The sequence below is a fragment of the Erinaceus europaeus genome, chromosome 1, assembly GCF_950295315.1.
Source record: "Erinaceus europaeus chromosome 1, mEriEur2.1, whole genome shotgun sequence".
Classification (NCBI taxonomy): domain Eukaryota; kingdom Metazoa; phylum Chordata; class Mammalia; order Eulipotyphla; family Erinaceidae; genus Erinaceus; species Erinaceus europaeus.
Window position 1 is genome coordinate 124,799,990 of NC_080162.1, and position 5,790 is coordinate 124,805,779.

The following is a 5,790-nucleotide window of genomic DNA, read 5'->3' on the forward strand; positions in this document are numbered from 1 at the left end:
AGATGTGTGCACTGTAGAAATACTTAGGAGTTGATGATAGAGACTAAATGCAAAAAAAAAAAAAAAGAAACAACTAGCATAATCACATAAAAGTTAGCATACAAAAAACTACAGAGCTTTTTTAAGCAACAGGTTTGCTGCCAGAACACAGGTGTTATGAAAACCAATACTAAAAAGAAAAAAACCTCAAGGCAAAGTGGGGAAGAAAAAGACTCACATCAACATTGTGGCCATCGGACATGTCAACTCCACCAAGTCCACCACCTCCAGCCATCTCGTCTACAAATGCAGTGACATCAACAAGAGGACTATCTGGAAGTTTCAGAAGGAGGCTTCCAAGATGGGCAAGGGCTCCTTCATATATGCCTGGGTCTTGGACAAGCTGAAGACTGAACATGAACATGGTATCACCACTGATATCTCCCTGTGGAAATTCGAGACCAGCAAGTGCTACATGACCATCATCGATGCCCCAGGACACAGAGACTTCATCAAGAACATGATCAAAGACACATCTCAGGCCAACTGTGCTGTCCTGATTGTGGCTGCTGGTGTGGTGAATTTAAATCCAGTATCTTCAAGAATGGGCAGACCTGTGAGCATGCCCTTCTGGCTAAAACGCTGGGTGTGAAACAACTCATTGTTGGTGTCAACAAAATGGATTCCACTGAGTCACCCTACATCCAGAAGAGATACAAGGAAATCATTAAAGAAGTCAGCACCAGATGAAAAAAAAATGTCAGCACCTACATTAAGAAAATTAGCTACAACCCTGATATAGTAGCCTTTGTGCCAATTTCTGTTTGGAATGGTGACAACATGCTGGAACCAAGTGATAATATTCCTTGGTTCAAGGGATGGAAAAATCACATGTAAAGATGGCAGTGCCAGTGGAACCACACTCCTTGAAGCTTTGGATTACATCCTGCCACCAACTCATCCAACTGACAAGCCCCTGTGCCTGCCCCTCCAGGACGTGTACAAAATTGGTGGTATTGGTACTGTCCCTGTGGGCTGAGTTTGAGACTGGCATTCTCAAACCTGGCATTGTGGTCACATTTGCTCCAGTCAACATTACAACTGAAGTGAAATCTGTTGAAATGCACCACAAAGCTCTCAGTGAAGCCCTTCCTGGAGACAATGTGGGCTTCAATGTGAAGAACATGTCTGTGAAAGATGTTCATTGTGGCAATGCGGCTGATGACAGCAAAAATATCCCACTAGGGAGTCCAGTGGTAGCACAGCAGGTTAAGTGCAGATGGTGCAAAGAGCAAGGACCGGCTCAAGGATCCCAGTTTGAGTCCCTGGCTCCCCACCTGCAGGGGAGTAGCTTCACATGCAGTGAAGCAGGTTTGCAGGTGTCTATATTTCTCTCCCCCTGTCTTCCCCTCCTCTCTCCATTTCTCTCTATCCTATCTAATAACGACATAAATAACAACAATAATAAATACAACAATAATAAAAAAACAAAGGCAACAAAAGGGAAAAATAAATATAAAATTTTTTTTTTAAAAAGTCCCACCAATGGCAGCAGCTGGCTTCACAGCTCAAGTGATTATTCTGAACCACCCATGCCAAACCAGTGCTGGATACGCACCTGTGCTTGATTGTCACACTGCTCATATCGCTTATAAGTTCGCTGAGCTGAATGAGAAGATTGATTGCCATTCCGGAAAGAAGCTGGAAGTTGGTTCCAAATTCTTGAAATCTGGTGATGCATCCATCGTGGACATGGTTCCTGGCAAGCACATGTGTGTTGAGCTTCTCTGAGTATCCTCCCCTGGGGCACTTTGCTGTTCATGACATGAGGCAGACAGTCACTGTAGGTGTCATGAAAGCCATGGACAAGAAAGCATCTGGAGCTGGCAAGGTCACTAAGTCTTCCCAGAAGGCAAAGAAAGCTAAATGAATATTCTCCCCAATACCTGTCACCCCAGTCTTAATCAGTGGCGGAAGAATGGTCTCAGAACTGTTTGTCTCAATTGGACATTAAAGTTTAATTGTAAAAGACTGGTTAATGATAACAATGCATAGTAAAACCTTCAGAAGGAAAAGAGAATGTTTTGTGGACCATTTTGGGTGTGTGTGTGTGTGTGTGTGTGTGTGTGTGTGTGTGTGTGTCAGTTTTAAGTTATTAGTTTTTAAAATCAATAATTTTAATGGAAACAACTTGACCAAAAATCTGTCACAGAATTTTGAGACCCATTAAAACAAAGTTTAATGAGAGAGAAAAAAAAACTACAGAGCTGACCATCTCCTGCAGGTTAAGACACAACAGAAGAGAGTTCTTTTTCTTAATTTATTTCTTTATTAATGTTTTAAATTCAACAGTAAATACAATAGTTTGTACATGCATAACATTCCCCAGTTTCCCATTTAACAATGCAACCCCCACTATGTCATTTATCATCCTTCATGGACCTGTATTCTCCCTACCCACCCACCCCAGAGTCTTTTACTTTGGTACAATACGCCAATTCCATTTCAGGTTCTACTTCTGTTTTCTTTTCTGATCTTGTTTTTCAACTTCTGCCTGAGAGTGAGATCATCCCATATTCATCCTTCTGTTTCTGACTTATTTCACTCAACATGATTTTTTCAAGGTCCATCCAAGATCTGCTGAAAACGGTGAAGTCACCATTTTTTATAGCTGAGTAGTATTCCATTGTGTATATATACCACAACTTGCTCAGCCACTCATCTGTTGTTGGACACCTGGGTTGCTTCCAGGTTTTGGCTATTACAAATTGTGCTGCCAAGAACATATGTGTACACAGATCATTTTGGATGGATGTGTTGGGTTCCTCAGGATATATCCCCAGGAGAGGAATTGCAGGGTCATAGGGTAGGTCCATTTCTAGCCTTCTGAGAGTTCTCCAGACTGTTCTCCACAGAGGTTGGACCAATTGACATTCCCACCAGCAGTGCAGGAGGGTTCCTTTGACCCCACACCCTCTCCAGCATGTGCTGCTGTTACCTTTTCTGATGTATGACATTCTCACAGGAGTGAAGTGATATCTCATTGTTGTCTTTATTTGCATTTCTCTGACAATCAGAGACTTGGGGCATTTTTTCATGTGTTTCTCAGCCTTTTGGATCTCTTCTGTGGTGTATATTCTGTCCAAGTCCTCACCCCATTTTTGGATGGGGTTATTTGTTGTCTTGTTGTTGAGTCTGGCAAGCTCTTTATATATGTTGGTTATTAAACTCTTATCTGATGTATGGCATGTAAAGATCTTCTCCCATTATGTGAGGGGTCTCTTGGTTTGGGTAGTGGTTTCTTTTGCTGTACAGAAGCTTTTTAATTTGATGTAGTCCCATAGGTTTATACTTGCCTTAGTCTTCTTTGTAATTGGATTCTTTTCATTGAAAATGTCTTTAAAATTTATGCAGAAAAGAGTTCTGCCAATATTTTCCTCTAAGTATTTGATAGTTTGTGGTCTAACATCCAAGTCTTTGATCCACTTGGAATTTACTTTTGTATTTGGTGAAATACAGTGATTCAGTTTCATTCTTCTGCATGTTTCAACCCATTGTTTCCAACACCATTTGTTGAAGAGACTCTGCTTTCCCCATTGAATAGTCTGGGCCCCTTTGTCAAAGATTAGATGTCCATAGGTGTGGGGCCTCATTTAGAAGAGAGTTCTATGATGGAGGTGGTGGTTCCGATACATAGATACATACAATTGGTGGTTCCAACACATAGGTAGTGTATTGGCTAGGATCTTGATTTAGGATTTCCCAGGTTTCAGACCACAGAAAACAATCATTTCAGGTGCAAATACTGTTTGGTGCTGAAACTTTAAGGTCTTTTCAGAGTCCCTTGGTTTGAGAGGGGGAAAAAAGTTGCTTTAAAAAATTTTATTTGTTTTATTTGAATGAAAGAGAGAGAGAGAGATGATAGAGACAGAGATAGGCTCAGCTCTGGCTATGGTATAGGGGCCTCAGCCATGGAAGTCCTTTTGTATAACTATTATGCTATATCCCCTACCTGTGTTGATAAAAAAATGTAAAAGACTATTTTTTCACAGTAAAATTCCAGACATTTACAAATGAGTTGAATAGGCACTATCTTCCAAAAGTTTCTGAGTGTGTTGTGGAAAATATAAAAACAGAATGGTCAGTGTGTTATGAGATTAGCTGCTTCCGATAGATTTTTTTTCCCCCCACAGGGATATAGATTCAGTATTCTATCAGTCTTTTGGTCAGATACATTGAAGGGAAGTACAACCTGTATCAGTCAGAGGATATTAAGGAAAAAGAATCCCACAGGAGAAAGAAACTATTTTTAATTAATTAACTAATTTATTTATTACTGGATAGAAATTGAGACAGAAATTGAGAGGGGAGGGAAAGGTAGAGCGGGAGAGAGAGAGAGAGACCTGCAGCCCTGCTTCACCACTCATGAAGCTTTTCTTCTGCAGGTGGGGACCAGGATGCTTGAATCCAGGTCCTTTCACATTGTGCCAATACCGGGCCTCCTGAAAGAAACTACTAACACCATGTTTTTTATTTATTTATTTATTTATTTATTTATTTATTTATTTATTTCTGACAGAGAGAAATTGAGAGGAAAGGGGGAGACAGATAAAGGGTGAGGAAGAGAGATAGAGATAAAGATAAGGATAGAGATATATAGAGAGGGAGAGGGAGAGAGAGATCTGAAGCACTGTTTCACTGCTTGTGAAGCTTACCCCCTGCAGGTGGGGAATGGGATTTGAACTTAGATTCTTGTGCATGATAATGTGTAATCAGATGTGCCGCCACCTCCCAGTCCCTAGTATCATGTTTTAAACACGTGTTGAAATTCCAAAGTGAACTTTGTAAAACAAATTCTTAATTGTACTGTGCATATTTGGAAACTAAATCTACTACAACTTTCCACATATTCAAGCAGTTTCTTTGTCTATTGTATAGACTAAATTGGGACTATTATCCAATAAAAGGCCATATACAATTAAATTAAAGTAGAAATATTTTCCAAAAGTACTTCAGTTTTTTGAACAGATAATAAAAGCATACTGGCCAATGTGCTATGGGTATCACTCCTAAGGAGTTAGACCCAACTTTCTGTCAAACTGTAGTTAAGAGTAATGAAGGAAAGAACCACTATCACAGAGAAGAAGCACTTACTGACAGAGCCATGGTGAAAGCTCAGTGGTAGAACATTGGTTTGACATGCCTGGGGCTAGCTAGAATCAAAATCTATCCAATTCTCTGTGATTTGGTTCAAGCCTAGGGCCTTGAATATCAAAAATTAAGGAAGTTACAGGTAGAGGCAGAGGTGAAGGTAGAACAGTTAAATAGAAATGTGGAAGGAGAATTAGGTTGCAGTTGGTTTTGTATTGTGAAGGAGCCACACCTATACGTTTCCTGTCATTTGTGGAAGAGAATGGGACCAGGATTATCTTAAAAGTACTGGAAGAGTAACTGTGAAAGCATTTTTATATGTTCTGGACATAAATCTTTTGTCAGCCATATGATTTCCACAATTTTTCTCATGCCAGATTTTCTTTTTCTAATAGAACAATGGTGCTCTTTTGGAGTCTCTCTGACCTTCAGTGGTTACACTGTACCTGCAGATAGGACGTGCAGGAGTCTGTTACAGTTAGTTCATTTGGTTCTGAGATGTAACTGGGAAAACAATTTAAGTGAAACTTTTCAGCCCTTACAAAAGCTTCTGGGGAGAATAACTTTAACCCAGTTTCAAGCTAAGAAAGGGTGTCAGGCAGCATAGATGCTCTCATGAAGGCAGAACAGAGAATCTATCTAGCAAGTATACTTGCTGGA

General features: G+C 40.2%; 1 pseudogene; it reads left to right on the forward strand.

Annotated features, from left to right (window-relative positions):
• Nucleotides 1–316: 316 nt before the first annotated feature.
• On the forward strand, nt 317–2,080 carry LOC103107836 (elongation factor 1-alpha 1-like; annotated as a pseudogene).
• The last annotated feature ends 3,710 nt before the right edge of the window (nt 2,081–5,790 follow it).